Below are 24,581 nucleotides of genomic sequence, written 5' to 3'. Positions count from 1 at the left end.
GTAAGTATGACATGTTTGTTATTAAGAGAAAAAAAAAAAAAGCAAACCTTTACAATCACTTTAAGGGGTTATAACAGGTGGTCAGGAGACAACATATTGCCTCTTTACCTGCTGTGAAATACCTCTCAAAAGCGATCTGAGCACAGATCGCTTTTCAGAGGAACAGCATTTTTTTGCTGGTACTTTGAACAAGCAAGAAATAAAAAATCTGTTCTGATTGTACACATATGGGGTAGGGCTGGGGGAAAAATCTATTTGAATATTGAATCGAGTTGAGAAGTCAAATCGATTAAAATTCAGCAAATCAATTTTTTTTCCCCCACCAGAACCGGCACTTACACCACACTGGTCCTGAGGAGCTGTGGGCAGGAGTTTTTAGGTGAGGCCACCGCAGTTCCTCAGAAATGGCACGGTGTCCATCAAAAAAAAAAAAAAGAAAAACTCGGTTTGAATTGTGAATCGTTTTTTTTTTTTTTTTTTTTTTTAAATCACAGATTTTTTTTTTTTTTTTTTTTTAATCGTCCAGCTCTAATATGGGGGGGGGGGAGCAGGATTAAACACGCATACATAAAATGTGCATACATACATCTAAACAGTGGCGGCTGATGCTCAAAATATTGGGGGGGGGGGGCGCAAAAAATTTTGAAAAAAAAAATCATTAAACGCTGCCACTGTGCCCAAACACTGCCACTGTGCCCAACAAACGCTATCATTGTGCCATTAAACGCTGCCACTGTGCCATCAATTGCAGCCACTGTGCCCTCAAACGCTACAACTGTGCCATTAAATGCTGCCACTGTGCCAAACGCTGCCACTATGCCCATCAAACGCAGTCAATGTGCCATCAATTGCAACCATTGTGCCAAACGCTGCCAGTGTGCCAGCAAATGCTGCCACTCAAATGTTGCCACTGTGCCCATCAAATACTGCCCCCCGCCCACTCGCCATCCACACACATACATACACACACATACAGAAAGTCTTTTCAAAAACAGCAGTGGTTTCTTTAGCTTACCTCTTCCTGCCGGGTACTGCACTGTAGGGGGAGACAAAGAGCACACACTGTGCTTTCACTTTAGTTGTAATCAGTGTGATGACTCCGAGCTCCCCGCACAGTGCCGATTACAGTTCGGCAGAAGATCGGGGAGCTCGGTCTCAGCCGCCCGCTCCTTGAGATATACAGGGGGCCCTCAAGGGCCCCCTGCAGCATGGGGCCCAGTCGCTCTGACAATCTCAGTGACCCCTATAATTCTGCCACTGACTTTATTTGAGATTTCTTTATCACTTGGGACTTTGCTCACTTTATTTTTTTTATTAATTTAAAATTTATAATATTAATTTTCATCAATTGGTATCCAATTTATATAATTTTATTTATTAATCTCACTTGAATGTTGGATTATATCTTTGTTCACTTAACCACTTTCAGACCGGACCATTTTGCTGGTCAAAGACCAGCCCACTTTTTGCAATTCGGCACTGCGTCGCTTTAACTGACAATTGCGCGGTCGGGCGACGTGGCTCCCAAACAAAATTGACGTCCTTTTTTTCCCACAAATAGAGCTTTCTTTTGGTGGTATTTGATCACCCCTGCGGTTTTTATTTTTTGCGCTATAAACAAAAATAGAGCGACAATTTTGAAAAAAACACATTATTTTTTACTTTTTGTTATAATAAATATCCCCCAAAAATATATAAAAAAATTTTTTTTCCCTCAGTTTAGGCCGATACATATTCTTCTACATATTTTTGGTAAAAAAAATCACAATAAGCGATTATTGATTGGTTTGCGCAAAAGTTATAGCGTTTACACAATAGGGATAGTTTTATAGCATTTTTATTAATAATTTTTTATTATTTTTTTTTTTACTAGTAATGGCGGCGATCAGCGATTTTTATTGTGACTGCGACATTGTGGGGGACCCATCGGACATTTATGACACATTTTTGGGACCATTGTCATTTATACAGTAATCACTGCTATATAAATGCTGTGATTCCTGTGTAAATTACACTGGCAGTGAAAGGGTTAACCAGTGGGTGGCAGTGTAGGGGTTAAGTGTTCCTAGGGGTGTGTTACTAACTGTGGGGGGGTTGGGCTTTCATTTAGTGAACACTGATCTCTGCTCCAATCACATGGAGCAGAGATCAGCGTCACTAGTTGCTAGGCAGAATGGAGAAATGCTGTTTACACGGTATTTCCTCCATTCAGCCGTCCCGTGAGACGATCGCGGGGATGCCCGCGGCGATCGAGTCCGCGGGTCCCGCGACCGGACTCACGGGGGTCCCGACCACCAGTCCCGGGCGGCGGCGCGCTCCCGATGGCAGGGCCGCATTGAAGATTGTACGCCAATATGCCTGCCCGTGCCATTCTGTCGACGTACATTGTCGTGCGCTGGTCGGGAAGTGGTTAAGAGACTTATTTAACAATTAAGGTTACTCTTGTGATGGGAATAATTAGTATCAGTGCAGCTATTTTTTCTTTTTTCTATGGTGTGGGTTTGTTTTTCTGTGGTTGAGTTGGCACTTTAGTTCCAGGGAATGGAACTCTTAAGGCATCAGCATACCAAGACATTTTGGACAATTTCACGCTTCCAACTTTGTGGGAGTGCACAAAGCAAGGTCCATAAAGACATGGATCAGCGAGTTTGGGGTTGAGGTACTTGACTGGCCTGCACAGAGTCCTGACCTCAACCCAACAGAACACCTTTGGCATAAATTAGAGAAGAAATTGTGAGCCAGGGCTTCTCATCCAACATCAGTGCCTCACCTGACAAATGCACTTCGGGAAGAATGGTCAAACATTCCCATAGACACACTCCTAAACCTTGGATAGCCTTCTAAGAAGAGTTGTAAAAACAAATAACAAGGGAGGGGGAAGAGAAGCGCCAAACCACCTATAGTGCAATATAGTTTATTAGATTCAAAATAAAACACAAAAGTATGTATGACAATAGCTGCCAACAGTCCAGATTTTCCCGGGACAGTCATGGTATTTAGACCCTTGTCCAGGTCTGTCTGTGTCCTGGGAAAATCACGTGAAATTGGCTGTCCCTGTATTCGGTAGGCAGCCAGTCACTGGCCGACCACAGCTTCTGGCTATGAAAACATGGCCGCAGGATCTCCTTTCGGCTAGCAGGTCTCTTCCCTGTGTTCAGTGGCGAGGGGACGGGCCTCTGACCCCAGCCAGCTAACCAACTTCAGCGTACAAGCAAATTGCTCTACTTGTACACTGAAGAGAGAAGCCAGTTAGCTGCCCAGGTTGGAGGCCCTCCCCTCGCCACTGAACACAGGGAAGAGACCTGCTAGCCAGAGAGAGATCCCGCTGCCATGTTTTCATAGCAAGAAGCTGCGGCCGCACCCTCTCTGACAGTCTTCTGTATCATGTCCGCACCCTCTCTGACTGTCTCCTGTACCATGTCCGCACTCTCTCTGACCATCTCTTGTATCACGTCTGCAGTCTCTGGACACCTCTTGTATTTGTTTGATGGGATCTGCCTGGGGGGATGATGTTTGGAGTATCTTTATCTGCTGATTGTTAAACTTTCTGGGATACACATATTGCTATTGTGGTGTACGATCTGGGCCTTCCGTCTCTCAGTCCCTCTTTCTTTCCTTCCTTCTCTCTCCTTCCATCCCTATCTCTTCTTTCTGGCACTCTTTTTCCCTTTTTCTCTCTCCCTCTATCATCTCAGACTCTAACCACCCCCCCTTTAAGCCACTCCCAATATTTAGTTTAAATCACACCTATTTTCACTGCATTCTTTCCGTTCACTAAGCCACAGCTACAAATGAATGCCCCAATCTTAAGATCCCACCTGCATACAAAAAAAGTGTCCCTATTAATTATTTTCAGAATGTTGGCAACTATGTATTACACTCACAAAAGTCCCAGCAGAGAAAGCGTATACATGGGCGTCCGCAGGTAGGGGCAAGGGGGGTCAAGTGCCCCCCCTGGAATCAGGGATCGGATCTTAAATTCAGCACAGTTGCGCCACTATCGGGGTGCGGGCAGCACGCACCCGGTTGCCACTCGCCAGTGGGGAGACTAGGAGAGGAGAGCATCATGGGACATGTAGACCCAAAGATTGGTGGCCCCATTTTCCACAGGGAGGAGGCTACAGCTCAATGAAGAGAGAGGTTGAGAGACTGCAGCCTGGAAAAAGCTGAGGGAGAGAGCGCTACAGGACAAAGAATGAGTGTGCTGGGCGGAAGCCAGAGAGAGAGCCACACTGCCCAGCACTACCAGAGAGAGAGCCACACTGCCCAGTGCCACCAGAGAGAGCCACGCTGCCCAGCACTACCAGAGAGAGAAACACTGAGCCACTACCAGGGTACAGACTTTCTACACTACTGACCAGAGTCGGCCCTGAGGAACCCAGAGTGAGCGATCGTCCAGTGAGGGATCACTGCTGTAGTTTCGCTGAGTCTGGTAAGAGGGCCTGTTGGCTATTATCCATTACTTATCCTAAGGACTGTACTACGTCTGTAGTCTCTGACCATGATAATATGATAATGACATTGTCGAAAAGGGGGCGGTGCACGGGTGACCCTAAAATGATGCCCCCCCTGAAAAAAATTCTGCGGGCGCCCATGAGCATATAGTACTGACAAGATGTCAGAGTGAGAGAGCCGTATCTGTCTGATGAGAGCTACAAGTCAACCAAGGTCGCAGCTGTGAGAGTAGGGGATCGGGGAGACGCCAGCAGGTAGCCTCTGTGTAGAAAGCTGTCAATAGCTGTCAGAGCTCGGTTCAGCCTGAGATAATACTGGTCAAAAGGAGTGCATTTCGAAGGTAAGGCCATGCTACGCCATGAGGCTGATGAAGATGCCTTCAAAACGCGTTCCTATTGGCCAGCATCATCCCAGGCTGAACCGAGCTCTGACAGCTATTGACAGCTTTCTGCACTGAGGCTACCTGCTGGTGTCTCCTGGATCCCCTGCTCTTACAGCCACGACAGAGGTTGACACGCAGCACTCACCAGACAGATCCAGGCTCTGTCACTCTGACATTTTGTCAGTACTACATGCTTTCTCTGCTGTAAGTGTAATACTTACTTTTTATGTTTTATTTTTATGCAAATAAACTATACTACACTATAGGCGGTTTGGCGCTTCTTTCCCCCCTCCCCTGCTATTTGTTTTTACAGCGCTTGGGCATCCCAACCCAACATAGAAGCTGCCTTACTACCTAAACAGATATCTACAGAGACTTGCCAGCTAAAGAGACTTCTTCATATTCATTGATTTATGAACTCTAATGATTCATGTAAAAGTTTACATATTATCCTAGCCAGGCAGGTGTAGCTATGAATATCACACATAATGTGTTCTTCCTGTTATTTAAAGGTTGGGTTAACTCAGTATTGAACCCTACGTACTAAGACCGGGATGCCATTAATGTTGATGTGCGTGTAAAGGCAGGTGTCTCAATACTTTTGAAAATATAGTGTAGGTTAACATGGAGGGCAAGTGAAGCTCAAACACCTGTAAAAGTAGTCCCTTTTAGATCAAGTCTGCATGAGGATTAATTGTAATCACATCTATGAACTCACAATGATACTGCGTTGCAGTGCAAATTAAACTAAGCCCAGGTTCACACTACTGCGATCACAGACATTGCATGTGATTCACACCTGCACCTGCGGTACCGATCACATGCGATGTTTGTGAGATGCGAGTTCAGCCATACAGTTGTATGGCTGAACTCACATTAGACTCGCAGGAAAAAAGTGCAGAGACTTTTTTTTCCCCCTGCACTGAAATCAGATCACAGGGGTGTTCTGACCTATGTGATCCGATTCCTGTGCGAGTTCACAGTTTGCACTGTGATCTGTGAACTGATCTGGGGTGTCAGTAACAATGTAATGACTCCCGCAACGGTTCGCATAAGGCAGTGTGAACTGCATGTGGGAGAGATGCGGTGCGGGAACCAGAGCTGTAATTGCGCTGGTTCCCCGCATCGCATTAGTGTGAACCTAGGCTCAGAGAGAAACAGCCTTAGCGAAATCCTTAGGACACTCGCTCAATAGAGAAAATTACTATCCATTGTGAAGGAGTACTCCTGGTCTCACACTGCTTAGCAAAGTTCCACCTGCATTGTCTGGCTCTGCCTCCAACATGTTTCATCACATACGACTTTGTCAAGGGGTACAGCAGCTACTGTATAAGGTTTGTGTGTAATGAAGTGTGTTTTCACAATTTTATTTGTGGAAGAGTTTTTTTTTTATTATTTTATGCTTTATCTTATTTTTTAGTTCACAAACATATTCACCTTGTATAGATCTGTGCAGAGGGGTTGCATTATTACTGGAAACGTAAAATTTGCAGTACTTTCCTGCACCCTAGGAACCGCTGTGCCAAATATGTGCCAAATACAAATCATTAATACAAGTGACTGCATACAACCAGCTGTACACAATGGTTTCAGCATTAGCATTTACCCACATGTGTATATGCCATATTTCCCCAAATGCGAAAGTGGGGCATCTGGAGACACATGCCATACACACTTATGGATACATGCAGATGCAGAAGCCATTGCTGTTTACAAGCAGCCAGCCATGTACAGCTATTTATTTGTATTGGTGGCTGTACACAACACTGCCACTCCCTGTGTATCTTTATCAGGAAAACACATTACATTTTGGGTAGATATTGTTTTCTTCACACCCAAATGAAATGTGTTTTTTTTTTTTTTTTCTTTATCAGCAGCCACAGCTACTTCCATATCCGTTTTTATCATCAGGTACTGAACAGTCATCCTAATTTACAGAAAAAGGCAGCGACTAAACTGCATATAAACAGAAGAAAAACAGTGCCAATCTAAGTGCAGTATTTTTAGATCACAGACATTTAATTTGTAAAGTTATACACTCACTCTCTACCAGAAAGTTTCAGGCACATCATGTTTTTAGAAAGGTCTCTGGGGGACATCGCATCGGATGCCTGATGAAGGAGCACGCATGCTCCGAACGCGTGCAACGTAAACCATAACGAACGTCATCGCAGTGCGCCCCCAACGTACCAACGAACGGACCTCCCTGACGCTGCTACACCGGGCCGTGCGACGCTGGGAACCACCGGCGCCACCGGACGAGAGACACAGCCGAACGAGAAACCGCTTCTCCTCGGGAGCCCTGCGATGTCCCCCAGAGACCTTTCTAAAAACATGATGTGCCTGAAACTTTCTGGTAGAGAGTGAGTGTATAACTTTACAAATTAAATGTCTGTGATCTAAAAATACTGCACTTAGATTGGCGCTGTTTTTCTTCTGTTTATATATCTTTTACAAGGTACCTTCTACCCTTGAACATGCTGCCTACCTGCCTGTGCTAAAGAAATCCTCCCCTTTCTATGGCTATTTTCACAACTATTAACTGTGGACTATGACCTATGATCCTGTCAGCTACCTATTACTTTTGCTACATTTACTGACATATTCAGCAAGGATTGCAAAACTCTGTGGAAAAGCAGACTTGAAAACCCTAAATCCGCTATACACACTAACTATAGCAGGTTCCCCCCCCCCCCTCCTCTTTTTTCCTTCTTCACTCCCCCCATCCAGGACATATATAATCCAGCAGCGCAACGCACAAAAAAACATTTTTGATTTACTCAGCGACTAAACTGCAGGCTGATAGAAAAGACACAAAGACGCAAACTTTCATTCAGATACATAGTAGAGGAGGTTGAAAAAAGACATCCAGTCCAACCTATGTGTGTGATTATATGTCAGTATTACATTATATATCCCTGTATATTTTGGTCGATCAGGTGCTTATCTAATAGTTTCTTGAAACGATCCATGCCCCCCACTGAGACCACCTCCTGTGGAAGTGAATTCCACATCCTTACCGCTCTTACAGTAAAGAACCCTCTACGTAGTTTAAGGTTAAACCTCTTTCCTTCTAATTTTAATGAGTGGCCACGAGTCTTGTTAAACTCCCTTTTGTGAAAAAGTTGTATCCCTATTGTGGGTGTCACCAGTATGTTATTTGTATAATGGAATCATATCCCCTCTCAAGCGTCTCTTCTCCAGAGAGAATAAGTTCAGCGCTCGCAACCTTTCCTCATAACCAATATCCTCCAGACCCTTTATTAGCTTTGTTGCCCTTCTCTGCACTCGCTCCATTTCCAGTAATCCTTCCTGAGGGCTGGTGCCCAGAACTGGACAGCATACTCTAGGTGCGGCCAGACCAGAGTCTTGTAGAGCAGGAGAATTTTATCTCTGGAATTACTCCCCTTTTTAATGCATGCCAATATTCTGTTTGCTTTGTTAGCAGCAGCTTGGCATTGCATGCCATTGCTGAGCCTATCATCTACTAGGACCCCCAGGTCCTTTTCCATCCTAGATTCCCCCAGAGGTTCTCCCCCCAGTGTATAAATGCATTATTTTAAATTTTTCTACATTGAATCTCATTTACTCATTTACAATCCCGTTACTGCCTGTCGCGGCGTCCCGGTCTCCTTGGTCACGGAGACGCCGCCGCAGTGCATTATGGGGACTGTAGGCTCACATGTGTGGCGCGCACGCATGCGCAGTTCCGCATTCTTTGTCCGCTCACATCCGGCGTCGCTGATTGCACGCCGGATGATGAGGGAGATAAATAAGCGTTCACCAACAATGCAGGTACGTCCACCCTGCAGAGTCTTTATGTGAGGATACCGCCATCAGGTCAGTTTACTGAACAAGCACAGTGTCTGTCCACACAGACCATGTTGCTGTTCCAACTTTTCTCCCCGTCCTTTTTGTTCATTTTATCATAATTTGTTATGGTTCTTTTTTTACTTTAGACCGATTCTCTCTGGCTGCTCCGTTCAGACCCTGAATGGTGTGGCTTCGGTGCTGTCTGCCTTGTGGTATATTTGCGTTGTTGCATGTATGATACAGCAACAATTAAGTCTGCATTATTCATATGCTTTTGGTAAGCAATAATTATTTTAATTGATTAAAAATTACCTTTGAGCACACTGCCCAGTCAATTCCTCCTTTTTGTTCTTTTTTAGGTTTATTTTTTTCACACATCTGAACATTACCCTTCCATTTCTGTGCTCTTTTAAATTACCTCTTTACAACTCAGATTACCTTACGGGCTTCTAGAAACAATTCAAAGGACTTCCCTCTGTGCAATCTCCAGTTTTCCATTTGTGACATATCTCACACTTAATTAGCACAGGTATGATTTGAATTTATCCTTTTTTGAAATGGACTTCTTAATTCCTTAAGTAACTAATTATCCCGATGGAAGCTTCCTTAAGCTCCTTGTGAACCTCGTATAATATTAGATTTGTTTGTCCGCTTAATTTGTCTCCTGCAGTCACCTCTCTGGCGGTTTTTGGGATTGGCTCGCTCTCCAATTCTGAGTGGGGTTTTCTCCTTAGGGACTAGACGTACTTGTTCTAGATTGGTAGGTATTACTTTATATATATTTTCTAATGAGACACACATACTACTTGCTTCGTTCTGTATTGATTAATTCTTTGAGACAGCTGGGCCTTGCGGGGATTTGGGCTGTGCTTTTCTGTATATGACTGGCTCCATTAATGTTGTTTTTTCTCCATTCACAGTGAACCTTCTTATTTGTATTTTAAACAAAATAATTTCTCTTCCACCAATTATTGGCTCCCCTGAAGAAGCCTAATAATAGGCGAAACATGTCGGGAATTTTCCATCTGAACTGCCAAGAATATGGTTATTTGAATTAATTGATGGATTTTGTATATTGTTCTGTATGAAAATCAATATATGTAGTTTTGTGAACTTTGATCTTATTGTACCCCCCTGATCGTTTTTACTACATTTAATAAAATAATCTTTTTTAACTACACATCCATATATATCTCTCTCTTACTATTATCAGCACCGTAACAGTCCCATCCCCCTTTTCCGCTTTTCCTCATTTGTCATGTAGTTGCCCACCCCATTAATTTGTTCAGATATATTTGCAAGGTTTCCACATCCTGCGGAGAAGGTATTGCCCTGTTTAGCTTATTATCTTCCACAAATACAGAGATTGAACTGTTTACCCCATCCTCCAGGTTGTTTATGAACAAATTAAACAGGATTGGTCCCAGCACAGAACCCTGGGGGACCCCACTACCCACCCCTGACCATTCTCAGTACTCCCCTTTTATCACCCACCCCCCCCCCCCCCGAACCCGCCCTTGTAGTCAGATTTCAATCCATGTACTCACCCTATGGTCCATGCCAACGGACCTTATTTTTTTTTTTTTCAAAATGTTTTTTATTGGTAAAATCAAACAAAATGACATGTTACATGGTATGCTGTAAAAGTTGCCACAACTTTACATGACTACGAACAACAACTGAGCTTCCTTTTGCAAGTCCAGCCAGGTCTTGAATGGAAAGTCCTCTCATAATCCAGAATAGATTGAGCAGGATACGCTCCTCCACATCTCAAGAGATTCTCCCTTATGCAGTTCGGATTATAAGTCTAGGGCAGGCTTTCTGGTGCATAGTGAAGCGGGCCCTGCTGCGGCCTGGCTAGCCGCTGTATGTAATCGTCGGGTGTAGGGTACTGTTAAATGGCACGTTATGTCCAGCGGTGACTCTCTTACTGGGAGAGCATGGCGTTATCTCGTGATAGACTAAGTGTGGGAATACTGCAGGAGCTTCTGTCAAGAGATAGGGGTTTTACGTCAACAGTCATTTGATGATACCTGGGTTGTTATGATGAGGGCGAAGAAAAAAGAAAAAGAAAGAGAAATAGAAAAAGAGAGAAAAGAAAAAAAGAAAAGAAAAAAAGGGGGGGTGGGGGTCGGAGATATGTTTAGGCTAAGGGGATGATCGTGGAAAAGGAACAGGGAAGGGTAGAGGGATGAAGAGGGGTATGGGGGTCAACTGGGGATGTATCAAGTGGAGATGAGAGGATGATGGTATGTATCTGTACTGATGGTTTAGCTGGCCTTTGCTTGCCTCCCTCCCCAAGGGTATCATTTATGTATTTATTTGGGTGAGAGGGTCATTCATGTGGTTTTTGAGCTTCGGTACAGGGTAGTGTCTCCTGGGATGTGGTAACGGATGCTACATAGAAAGTATTCTAGGAGTGGAGTATGTAAATCTTGGGTCAGTTTCTAGACCAATCTCGTGGTCAACTGTCTAACGTTTGGGAGGATAACCGAGTGAATTCAGGGGTTGTGCGAAAGTGAGACCAGCAGGCCCACTTTGAACCAAAATTTACCCGGGGTGTCCCTCGCACTTTGGATAAGTTCCTCAATCTCAGCTACTCTTGCAATTCTACCAAGTCATTCCTTGATCGTTGGGCAGGTCTGAGTTTTCCAATGTACAGGTAGGCACTGTTTGCTGGCATTGATCATATGCATCACCAATGATTTATGGTACAGTGCGTGAGGTAAGTGGGTGTGATGTAGTAGGAACTGGGTCGGGGTTAGAGTTAGGTCGAGGGTTGTGACTTGTGTTGTGATACGATGGACTTCTTTCCAGTACTCCTGAATACGTGGGCATGTCCCTCAGATATGTAGAAGAGTGCCTCTGTCCTCTAAGCATCTCCAACATGTATCTGGAATTGTGGGTTTAAATTTATGTCGTTTAGAGGGCGTGCGATACCAGCGTGAAAGGATTTTGTACCCGTTTTCCTCTCGCCTCTGATCGCCAACAAAATGTCCCCTTCAATACAAAGATCCGCGAACTTGTCCCTGAAGCTTGTTTCCCTAAATGCTAAGGGATTAAACACCCCGGAGAAACGTCACCAAACACGGTTAACGATGCAGAAACTAAAGGCAGATGTTGTCTTCCTTCAGGAAACCCATTTTTGCTCTAAATCCACCCCTAAATTATCCAATCACGCCTTTCCAGTGGAATTTCATGCAACGTGCCCCAATTCTAAAAGTAAAGGAGTCTCCATACTTCTCTCCAAACACTTTGACTTCCAAACTATGGACACCCTAGCAGATGAGAACGGAAGATTCTTGCTCATCAAGGGAGCGTTTAAAAATAGAAAGATTACGCTAGCGAACATATACAGCCCTAATACCTCCCAAGTATCCTTTTTCCAGAGGGTAATGCACCAACTGAGCTCTTTTGCGGAAGGGATGCTGATCCTCGGTGGTGATTTTAACGCCCCCTTGGACCCTCTACTAGATACATCCTCCGGGACTTCCAGCTTAACGTTTCGTGCACTCAAACAAATCATAAAAAGCCTCCAAGAATTACTACTACATGACACGTGGCGAACGCTTCACCCCAGAGACAAAGATTTTACCTTTTTCTCTGCCCCCCACAATAGGTACTCACGGATCGACTACCTCATGGTCTCCCAGCAGGATTTACATCATTTAACCAAGGCCTCTGTTGAACCTATGACGATATCTGATCATCACCCCATCACAGCCCTTTTTACCTTCCCCGAACGGCTTGACCGAACCAGTATCTGGAGATTAGATGCGAGTATCCTAACAGACGAGGTTAGAGTGAAGGAAGTTAGGGACTGTTTGTCCCACTACTTCTTAGACAATGACACACCGGACGTCTCCCCTCTTACACAATGGGAGGCGCATAAATGTGTGATAAGAGGCAAATTTATCTCCCTTGCGTCTGCCCGCAAGAAAGAAAGAGCTGCCGCACTGACAGCCCTACTCACGAAACTCAGATCCCTTGAAACAAAGCACAAGAAAACCCTAGCGGTAGACACCCATACTGAGTTGATGGATACTCGCACCCAGATCCAAGAAATACTAGGCTACCAGACGAGAAGATCCTTTGCCCTCTCACAGAAATTCTTCAACGAACATGGGAACAAATCAGGTCACTTATTAGCACGCGCGCTGAGATCCAAGAAAGCCAAACAAACGATACACCATATCCACTCCCCAGCTGGCTCCACCCTTGAAACGAAGGCAGATATAGCCCGGGAATTTGAACGTTACTACACCTCCCTTTACAACCTCAACTCCGAATGCTCACGCCCTCCAGATTGCCAAAAGCGTCTGCATGACTTTCATGCATACCTTTCCAAACTTCCTCTTAAAAAAGTTTCCTCTGACGCCCTTCAATCATTGGACGCACCAATCTCGACGACAGAATGGCTTCAAGCCGTTAAACAATTAAAACCGGGCAAGAGCCCTGGACCTGACGGGCTGACCTCGGCTTACTACAAATTATTTGCAGAGACACTTCAATCACCTTTTCTTAAGGCCTTTAACTCCGTCCCTACATCCAAGTCCCTCCCCCGCGGTATCTTAGAAGCCCATATCACCGTCATACCCAAACCCGACAAGGACCCAACAATCACAAGCAGCTATAGACCAATTTCCCTACTCAATGTGGACATCAAAATATTTGCCAACAGACTTCTACCATTTGTCCCGACCCTCATCTCCCCCGATCAGGTGGGTTTCGTCCCCGGGCGCGAAGCCAGGGACAACACCCTAAAATCTATTAATATTCACCACCTGATAACACAATCTGAACAGAAAGCCTTCTTCTTGTCTCTGGATGTGGAGAAGGCGTTTGACAGAGTGGCATGGGACTACATGGAAGCGGTGCTCCTTAATCTGGGTCTTGGCCCTCACATGATGACCATGATCATGTCCTTATACTCTACCCCTTCTGAGCGGGTGCGAGTTAATGGTACTCTGTCAGACGCCTTCCCCATCGGAAACGGAACAAGGCAAGGCTGCCCCCTCTCCCTGATTCTGTTTATCCTAACTCTAGAACCCCTCCTCCAGACCCTTACCCTAAATAACGATATTAAGGGCATCCTCACCCCACTTAAAGAGTGTAAGTACGCGGCATTTGCCGACGACATATTGATGTTCCTCACAGAACCTATTACTACCATCCCAATCATTCTAACAGAGTTCAAAAAATGTCAGGCCATTTCCAACCTTAAAATCAGTTTTTCCAAGTCTTATGCCCTGAACATCTCCCTCCCAGAGACGATCCAAGCACAATGTGAAACAAACTTCCCTATCTGCTGGAAGAACGACTCCATCACCTACCTGGGTACGCAAATTCCAAGAAAGTTAAGCCGCGTACACGCGGGCGGACTGTCTGGCCTACTTAGTCCGCCGAAACACATTTCAGCGGACAGTCCGCTCGTGTGTGGGCTTCAGCGGACTTTTTCAGCGTGCAGTCTGGCGGACTAAGTATTTTGGAATTTCCGTAATACTGTCCGTCGGACTCGCATTTCGGCGGACAATCTGCCCGTGTGTGTGCCAGTCCGCCGTACTTTTGAAATGAGCGGACTTTTCCCGCCCGGAGAAAAGTCCGCTCATTTCGAGCGGGTATCCAGGTAGGCGAAGCCCGCGAAGGAGACGTCGCTGGCCCCGCCGCCTGGTATGGACTTAAAGGGGAACCCCAACGCCGAAAAAAATCGGCGTGGGGGTCCCCCCCAAGTCCACAACAGACCCTTGTCCGAGCACGCTACCCGGCCGGCCAGGAAAGGGGGGCGAGCGAGCGCCCCCCCCCTCCTGATCCGTACCAGGCCGCGTGCCCTCAACATGGGTTGGTCATGAAGAAGAAGAAGAAGAAGAACGGAAGGTGGCGGCGACAGAAGACCGGGCCACCGCCTGTAAAAGAGCTATAAGAAGGCGCGGTGGCCCGGCAGAAGAACCGAAGAGGGGGACAAGACCCCCGAAGTCGGGAGAAGAGGCCGGCGGCGAGGAAGAAAGCCGGACTCCTCCGCTAGCAAAAGAGCTACAGGAAGATAGCGGAGGAGTCCGGCGAGAAGACCCCCGAAGACGGAAGACCCCCGGAGCTGTGCAATAAAGTATTTTATCTCGTGTGTTGTGTTTTTTTTTTTGTACTTTTATTTTACAGGTGAATGGGTAGGGGTACATTGTACCCCATACTCATTCACATAGGGTGGGGGCCCCCGATAAGCCCCCCGCCCGCAGACCCCGACAACCAACGGCCAGGGTTGTCGGGAAGAGGCCCTTGTCCTCATCAACATGGGGACAAGGTGCTTTGGGGTGGGGGGGCCGCGCGGCCCCCCCTTCCCCAAGGCACCCCCCCATGTTGAGGGCACGCGGCCTGGTACGGCTCAGGAGGGGGGCTGCTTGCTCGTCCCCCCTTTCCCGGCCGGCCGGGTAGCGTGCTCGGACAAGGGTCTGATGTGGACCTGGGGGGGACCCCCACGCCGATTTTTTTCGCCATTGGGGTTCCCCTTTAAGTCCATACCAGGTGGCGGGGCCACCGACATCTCCTTCGCGGGCCCCGCCTACCCGGAGACCCGCTCGAAATGAGAGGACTTTTCTCTGGGCGGGAAAAGTCAGTTCATTTCAAAAGTACGGCGGACTGGTACACACACGGCCGGATTGTCCGCCGAAATGCAAGAGTGGCGGGAAGATTGGAGTGCAAAACTACTTTCTAAGTCCGCTGTACTTTCTGGTCAAAAAAGTATGCCGGAAGGCTACACACGGGGGGATTGTCCGGCGGACTTCAGTTTGCCGGACTTTTCCACCCGATTGTTTGACCGTGTGTATGCGGCATTAGACTCATTTGGTCAGCAGTATACCTGAAACCTCGAAATGAGCGGACTTTCCTCCGCGTGTGTGGGCGAGTCCGTTCATTTCAAAAGTAGGGCGGATAGTATGGCGGACTTAGTACGCCGTATTAGTCCGCTCAGAAAGTGGTGTGTGTGGTCAAGTCCGTTCATTCGAAAGTATGACGGACTGTCCGTCGAATTGTCTGACGGACTAAGTTGGCCAGACAGTCCGCCCCGTGTGTACGCGGCTTTAGCCGACCTATATACTAAAAACCATCTCCCCATCCTACACAACCTTACGGCCGACCTTGAACGATGGAACAAACAAACTCTCTCTTGGTTCGGCAGAATTGCAGTCCTCAAGATGAATGTCCTGCCTCGCCTGCTGTATATTCTCCAAACAGTCCCTATACAGGTCCCTCAAACATTCTTTAAAACGTATAATGCCATCTGCTCTAAGTTCCTATGGGGAAACCGAAAACCTAGAATCTCCCTTAAGACTGTTAATTGTTGACTGGAATGTTCGTGATCCCTACAAAGAATGGGTTTCTCTGGAAGCGTCTTTCTCTTCCCTTCCACTCGCCTCCTTACCTTGGATGAAACCATCTCATGTTGCCATCCCCACCATCCTCCACCCCCTCATACACCCTACGCTAAAAAGCTTCCAGCAGATCTGTTCCCATATGAAAATCTCATCAACCCCGGGACCCTTAACCCCGATTAAATGCAACCCAGACTTCCCGCCCGACTGGTCCCCGGACTTTTTGTTGGATAACTGGCCAAAAGACAGATTGAATGCTTACCACTTCTACGAGAGAGGGACACTCGTTCCCGCTCCGGTCATCGCCAGTAACTTGAATAGACCACCCATCCCTCCCTGGACCTACCTATTGATCGCACATTACCTGCGGTCCCTAAACACGAACTCGCAATGCTCTAGGCCACTAACTACATTCGAAAAACTGTGCACTCAATCCACCCCCCAAAGGCATCTGATAGCGTTCACCCACAACTTACTCTTTGATGAAGAGCGTCCTGGTTCCACCACTGCGTGCAAACGGTGGGAGGAAGATCTAGCCCTGTCAATCAGTGACGAGCAATGGGATGCCATCTTTCATACCATTCACAGGGGATCATTAAATGTTAGCACTCAAGAGAATGGCTATAAAATTCAATCGAGATGGTACCGTACACCCTCTCTTTTACACAAATTTGTCCCCAGCACCACCGACACTTGCTGGAGGTGCAACCAAGACAGGGGAACGCCACTTCACATCTGGTGGTCGTGCCCCTCACTACAGAATTACTGGAGAGAAGTATGCAGACTCACCACCCAAATTACCACATACAACATTGACCCGACCCCATCCCAATGCCTCCTCCACCTTTCGCCCTTACCGAGACGAGCTTATCATGGCTCTCTAGCTATGCACATGCTCAATGCGGCTAAACAGTGCATCCCTGTTCACTGGGGCTCATCCAGAGCTCCCTCCATTAAAGAATGGTTCACCAGAATCAACAAAACAGCTGAAATGGAGGAGCTGATTCATATATCCAGGGATACCCCCTCTAAATTCAGCACAAAGTGGGCTTGTTGGAAACACTTCCAGACCACTACCGATTACTTGGACGCATATAGATAGGGACATTTTGAATTGAGGATTTGTTGCTATGATCTACAAACCCTGGTACTCATTGGCATTGGAGATCACCATACTCGAAAGGCGAACGAGAAGATAAGCTATAGATCAGTTAGCATGCTCCGGGGGGGGGTCTTGGGGAAGGGGACCCCAGACAGCTTCAGTCTCTCCTGTACCTTTGCTTCCCCCATCTGCCTTCCTTCCCTACTGCCCCCCCTCCCTCCCTCCCTTTCTTTCTTCCTCCTTTTCCTTTCTCTTCTCCATCCACCCCCTTCTGCCCCTTTCCTTTGACCGATTCCTCACCCCTGACATCCCAGCCTAGGCACACACACATACCACTACATCCCAACGACACAGATTCCCAACAACTCATCACTAACACCATTATCCAAGGCACTCTTTCAGGTAACTACATGACGCGACCTGGAAAGTCTGATACCTAATTTGTCCCATCATTTACCCCTAGACCTCACTGGAGCGGATCCATCCCCTTGTACTTTTGGCTCCAACCCTATCCTCCAGATGGACCCCTTATCTGACTGAGATGGATATCTCTATAGCTCCATGTTGCGGACCATATCAAGCCCTTCTTAGTCTCTAATTCCCTTCTCTTTCACTCTTGGTAGTTGACCTGAACCTAGCAGACTGTATCTGTGTATCTCACACCTTTATGGTCTTGTCAGTTTAAGAATGTTTATGTGCACAGCCTCACCAAACTCATTTCATGTTTAATTTGAAATTTTGTTGGCATCTTACTCCTCCAGTTGTTGGAGATCTCTCTGTACATCTGTACTTTTGTGCCTATTATTTCTTTTCAATAAAAATTGTTAAAAAAAAAAAAAAAAAAACATTGCAAATGACCCCTTACCCACTTATCAGTCCTTACTAAGATCTTGTAGAAAAGGCATTTTTAGATGGGGTGCTAGACAAGAAAGAGAAATTTCTTTTGCCACCAGTGTGTAGCACCCCATACTTCTACCACCTGCCAAAGATCCATAAATCAGTTGATAATCCCCCAGGGAGACCCATTGTGACCAGCACTGACAGCTTTACACCAAGTCTTTCTGTCTATGTGGACTTTTTTTTTACAACCCATTGTCACACAACTACCTTCTTTTATCAAGGACTCTGGCCATGTCATTGACATTTTGAAACATTACAGATGGTAGGATGACTACAAGTGGGCTTGATTGGATGTGTCCTCCTTATATACCTTTGTCCCACATGAGGTTGGCTTCACAACTCTCCAGCACTTTTTATTTACAGATACCAACATGAACCACAGACAAGCCCAGTTCTTAATAGATGTCACCAAGTTTGCTTGGAATATGACTATTTTTTGTTCCAAGACAAGTTCTATCTTCAAATCAATGGCACCGCAATGGGAGCTAGTTTTGTTCCCTCTTATGCAAATGTTACAATGGGGATTTGGAAAGAACGCAACATCTGGAGTTACAACCCCTGTGCTATGTACAATGTATTTTTTGGTCACTACATCAACGACATTCTCCTCATATTATAGTATCACAGGGCTCGACAAACCCCAGGCGCCAGGTCACATTTGCGACTAGAATTAGCGACCTGGCGCCTGGGGAAGCACAGCTGGGGGGTATTCTGTCTCTGTGCACACCCTCGCGTGATCACGTTGGGCCGCACCGCCGCCGGCCGGTAATTGAGGCCCCGGCTTTGAGGCCTTCTGCGGTCCTATGCTTCCTTCTGGAATCTGGCACCCTCTTGTGGTGGCCATTGGTATGACAACCAGCAATGCTAATGAAGCTTCCCCTGCCTGTTTTCACTGCTCACCTATCTCCTTCCCTTTACTTAGAACCCCTAAACATTATATATATTTTTTTATTCTAGCACCCTAGAGAATAAAATGGTGGTCGTTGCAATACTGTCTGCCACACCATATTTGCGCAGCGGTCTTACAAGCGCACTTTTTGGGGGAAAAATTATTTATTTAATTAAAAAATAAGACAACAGTAAAGTTAGTCCAATTTTTTTTTTTATATTGTCAAAGATAATGTTACGCCGAATAAATTGATACCCAACATGTGACGCTTCAAAATTGTGCCCCGCTCGTGGAATGGCGACAAACATTTACCCTTTAAAATCTCCATAGGCGACGTTTAAGAAATTCTACAGGTTGCATGTTTTGAGTTATAGAGGAGGTCTAGGGCTAGAATGATTGCTCTCGCTCTACAGATCACGGCGATACCTCACATGTGTGGTTTGAACACCGATTTTCATATGCAGGCGCTACTCACGTATGCGTTCGCCTCTGCACTTGAGCTTGGAGACAGGTGGGGGGGGCGCCATCTTCCCCTCACTCGTCTCCGTGTCAGGCCAGGGACAGGTCCGGATCGCCGTTACCGACCTGGCTCGTAACTTTTTTAGCTGGCTCCTAGATTCCAAGCAAATTTGTCAAGCCCTGTATTATCATATTAATATAGTGGTAGCCAGGAAGATTTTGCAGCCTTTGTTAGACACTGCAATGACCTAGGTTTAAAATGTACGCATTTGCTTGACCCCTTATCTTTGGTCTTTTTAGATCTTGAATGGTTTCATGAAGTGATTAAAACCATAAATTACTGTAAACCCACTAGTGGGAACTCATATCTTCATTTTTCTAGCTGCCAATTGCGTTCCCCCGGGGAAGTTCCAAAGGCTGCACAGGAACTTTTCTAGGAGAGAGGATTATGTCCATCGGGGTTCTATGCTGACCAGTAAATTCTAACAAAAAGGATATCCCGAGACAAGGAAGGAAGCTTTTTATACGTTTTATTGGAAGCCTGGTATGAAAACACAAAGACAACATCATAAGCAATAATGTTAGATTCATAACAGGGTTTAGCAGTAGCTACAAGTTTATTCTTAAAATCATTAAAAAACATTGACACATCCTTTAAATGGATCCCAAGTTAGGTCCTAATCTTCCCTCAGCTCCTCAAGTTACCTTTAAGAGAGCGCTCACAGGTAAAAACATCATAGCACCTAGCAAACTCAAGAGCATGTGTAATAGGAGGTCCATGGATATACGCTCCTATTTTGACAGTAGGACGGGCTCTTTTCAGCAAAAGAAGAGGGGCTGCCTTACCAGTCAGTTCTTCAGACACGGGCAGACTTCTTTTACTGATGGAGAAGGCAACACCTACGACATCAAGCAATTTATAACTTTTGCGACCGAGTATGTTGTTTACATGCTTAGGTGCCCTTGCAATGTCTCTTAGGTAGGACATACAATGTGTACTCTCAGAGAACATAGGAGAACATTGTTGTTTCATTTCAAAGGGCTGTGATGAACACAGTGTACCTCAGCACTTTAAAATTCATCATAAGAAGGACATTAACAGCCATTGAGTGTATAGTGTTACAAAGGGAGGAAACCAAGGAGAAAGTAATACTAGGCGTATTAGTTTGGAAGGATGGGAAGTGTCATAATGGGGGATTTTAATTATCCAGACATAGACTGGGCGGTATCATCTAAGGCTTGCCATTTCCTAATTGTGTTATGCCACGCACACACGGTCGGACTTTCCAATGGCAAATGTGTGATCGGAGCTTGCTGTCGGAAATTAAGGCCATAGGACAGTTTCCATCTGAAAATTTGAGATCTGGTGCTCAAATTTTCTGACAAAATCCGTTCGCGTAAATTCCGATCGTGTGTAGACAATTCCGACCCACAAAGTGCCACGCATGCTCGGAATTAAGCAGAAGAGCAGCACTGGCTAATGAATTTTTCTCGGCTTGTCATAGGTGTTGTACGTCACTGTGTTCTTGATGTTCGGAATTTCCGACCAACTTTGCGCGACCGTGTGTATGCAAGACAAGTTTCAGCCAACATCTGTTGGAAAAAAACATGGGATTTTGTTGTCGGAATGTCTGATTGTGTGTATAGGGCATTACAGGACAATTTCATGAGTCAGATGGTAAATATATGGATAATAATATAACTGCGCAAACCTAATAAAAAACAATATAAAAGCAGATACAAGTGCAATAAATATGTATGTAGGACGGAAACATATGTAATATAATCATATAGTACCAGTCCTATAAGGAAAAATTTGTATATGTAGAAGTCCAACAGTGAAGTGATGATCTCCCGATAATAAATAAATCCAAAACTGGTGAATCCTTAAAGTGAAAAAAGAGATTGTGCGCTCTTACAGGAACAGGTGGATCCGGATGTCAACGACACCGAATCAAACAGGCATGGATATCCAGATGGATAGTTCTCCCGAATGGAGATGAGGACCCCAGATCTCAAATGGTGTTTCTTCTCGGCTGAGAAGATCTCCACGGTATCCAACAAACTTGAGGGAGCTTCTTGACCAATAATAACACCACACCAACTCTCATCCAGCCATGATGTATGGGAAAAGAGAGAGGGAATGCTCTAATGGTGCAGTTGGTTTATTGAAACCGACAGACATAAAAATGGTAAAATAGTGACCACGTATAAATAAAAGCAATGTGGAGATCGGTGAGCCTTGCCCGACGCATTTTGTCCTAATTGGACATCTACAGGGGCTTCTAACTGCTCCCCCACATTGCACAAGTATATATAAATGTCTAAAAATTACATATCCAATGAACATCAATTGGTTAAACAAGGCTGTAACATGACTTATAATTGGACACAAAGTGGTCAGCTGTTTGCTTTGCACTCCAAGCCTCAATCAGAATGACCAATAAAATGATAGCACTCTATTATTAACCAATAGCCAAATGTTTTACAGAGCATATATAGAAATGGAGTGACCTCCATGCGGTTATAACTCAGGCCCGAAAAAGCCTGCGAAAATGCGGCTCACATTCATACAGACGCTCATAGGACCAAAAAGGCCATACCTCAGCCAATGGGAGTAAGCAGCAGGACCATGTGTCCACAGTGGAATGACGTGCCGAATGCAGCGTGACACATGTACCCACAAGGGGGGGGGGGGGGGGGCACGTGACCACGCCAAGAACTCAAAGCATGTGGTCAAAAGGACGCCAGTGACGCAGCATATCATGCTGCCAGCGTCACCACATTGCCTGGGCAATGCCATTTCTAACGCTGCGCATCAACAGTAAGGGCAGCGTGGTGCTCTGTCACATGGCTAGTATAAACCAATAGGACACGATGTGCCACGCCGACAAAACGACCTGTACACATTATCAATTAACCAGAAACAACAAACATCCACATCTGAATTACAGTATCCTCCACATAGTAATATGTGTAAAACAGAAGGGTTGGCAGAAGAAATATATCAATGGTAAAGACGGAGTGGCGGGACACGTGGCTCCGGTCAGTCACAGAGCTTGAGTCCACGCCCCCAGAAGGAAGACAGGCGAAGATGGAATGCGGCCTGCAGCGTGGACGACACAGGCTTTGCATGTAACTGTCACAAAATATGCTATTATGCGATGCATACTCGCACATTATGCCTTTATTTTGCAGGGGAGTGAAAAGAAGATTTTTTTTTTCAAGAGTTTATTTCCTCTTTAAAGTGGTTGTAAACCCATTACAACCACTTTTACCTACAGGTAAGCCTAGATTAAGGCTTACCTGTAGGTGCTCAAAATATCTCCCAAACCTCCACGGTTTAGGAGATATTTACAAAAAAGGTGATTGCCGATATCTACAGCGCATGAGCCATAGACAACGGCGCAGGCGCACTTTAGACTCCTTTAGAAATGGCGAGCGTGCTGTTTCTAAAGGAGATTGTGCCGTGACTGCCCGCTCCCCCGCGCAGAGAGTGATGTCATTGTGGCTCCAGCCAATCACAGCACCGGAGCCACGATAACTGGAAGGAAGATGGACACTTTGTGGAAGAGGGGGACAGTGGTGACATTGCAGGCTTCGGTTTCAGGTAAGTGACACATAAAGGGCCCATTATGCTTTACGTTTCCAGGGAAACAAAGGGGAAGTAAAACCCATCAGGGTTTACTTCCTCTTTAAAGTAGACCTAAAATTAAAAGAGAAGTATGAGGTTTCCAAAAAAAGAATATATAGCAGTGCACTTTAAAGTGCTGTGTCTCCAGAATACTGTGTATTTGACACAAAAATAACATGGGGCCTGGTGCAGTAGAATAGGTTCATACTTGCAAACTTCAAAATAATGTGCATTTGGTCTGCAGGAGCTTACTTTTAGGCTGATCTGAAGCAGGAAAGGGCTGCTTGGCATGCATATGTGCTAAACTAGTAAAAACTAGTATGGGGCCAAATGCAGTTGGGCAAGTCCAGCATAGTATACATGCTTGCAAGCTTGTTGCCTAAAAACCAGCTTGAATAAACATGTTTTGCATAGATTTTGCATACATACATGTGGCATAAGCACATATTTGGAAGAACATGGGTATCAGTGCACTTGAAGGAGGTGTGTCTCCAGAATAGCGTGCATTGGGTCTGCAGGAGCTTAGTTTTGGGCTCCTTTTCACACTTATTCGACTTGAAAGTCATGCGATTTTGATGGGACTTTGATGTGATTTTGCAGTGACATGAAGCAGTGCCTGCATAATCTTGAGGTCCATGGACCTCAAGTCGTGCCATGGTCAGACCAGGGTAATGCAGGGACTGCTTTGAGGTCGCTGCGACTTGAAGATGCACAGATGTGAAGGGTACTCCTTGGAAATAATGGGGTATGACTTGTCAGTTGACCTTGCAGTCCCAAGTCACAGGAAGGGTCGCACAGGTGTGGAAGAGGCCTTAGGCTGTTGAAGCAGCAAAGAGGCTGCATTGGCTAATCCTGACTATCATTAGTATGTGCCCAGGGGCAGTTGAGCAGGGGCAGCATAGTATATATGTTCATAATGCTTGCTTATTTGCATAGAACAAAAGCCTGCACATGTTTGCAGAGGGCCCCAGTCCACCCGCCATCTAGCACCCCACCCACCAACGTGCTGCCCACCACGGCGCGTTTGCATGGACGTGTGCTGTGTAGACACAGGTTTTTATAAGCATGTCTTTGTATAGGTGTGTGGGCATAAGTGTGTATGCATGTTGCATAGATATATGTGTTTGTATGTTTGCATAGACGCATGTTTGCATAGATATGTGTCACGTAATATATGTTGCATAAACACGTTTCATAAACGCATGCTTGCTTATTCCGTAAATGCATTTCTCCATGGGCATATATTGCGCAAGTGCGTGTTTGCATGGGCACGTGCTTTCGCAGGCTGCCATGTTTTCATAAGAACTGCATACATAGGTGCTTAGTTGCATTACACTGAATATATATGGGCTTATTTACATTAAACTGTATACATTTGTGCTTATTTGCCTAGGACTACATACATACTGTATCTGGGTTTTTTTTGCCTAGGACTACAAACATATGTGCTTATTTGTCTAGGGATACATACATATGTGCTTATTGCCTTAAGCTGCATAAATAGATGCATGAATGGCAAGAATACTTGTATATCTGCATACTTGCATACCTACAGGGTTGTATAGCAATAGAACAACATTGTCTAG

At 45.6% G+C, this 24,581-nt stretch overlaps 1 protein-coding gene and 1 long non-coding RNA gene across 8 annotated transcripts in view; one reads left to right on the top strand and one right to left on the bottom strand.

Annotated features, from left to right (window-relative positions):
- Window positions 1-24,581, bottom strand: part of EHBP1L1 (EH domain binding protein 1 like 1) — a 1,032,390-nt gene that overhangs the window by 969,888 nt on the left and 37,921 nt on the right. The window lies entirely within an intron of this gene.
- Window positions 8,876-9,792, top strand: LOC143942049 (uncharacterized). The gene is made up of 4 exons (XR_013264660.1): window positions 8,876-8,927; window positions 9,084-9,179; window positions 9,321-9,410; window positions 9,571-9,792. It is a non-coding gene; the product is annotated as an uncharacterized LOC143942049 (long non-coding RNA).

Source organism: Lithobates pipiens, unplaced genomic scaffold (assembly GCF_037356315.1).
Source record: "Lithobates pipiens isolate NorthernLeopardFrog02 unplaced genomic scaffold, aLitPip1_a1.2 Scaffold_10, whole genome shotgun sequence".
Classification (NCBI taxonomy): Eukaryota; Metazoa; Chordata; class Amphibia; order Anura; family Ranidae; genus Lithobates; species Lithobates pipiens.
The sequence above is the reverse complement of the archived record's forward strand: the minus strand, read 5'-3'. Positions and strand labels throughout refer to the sequence as shown.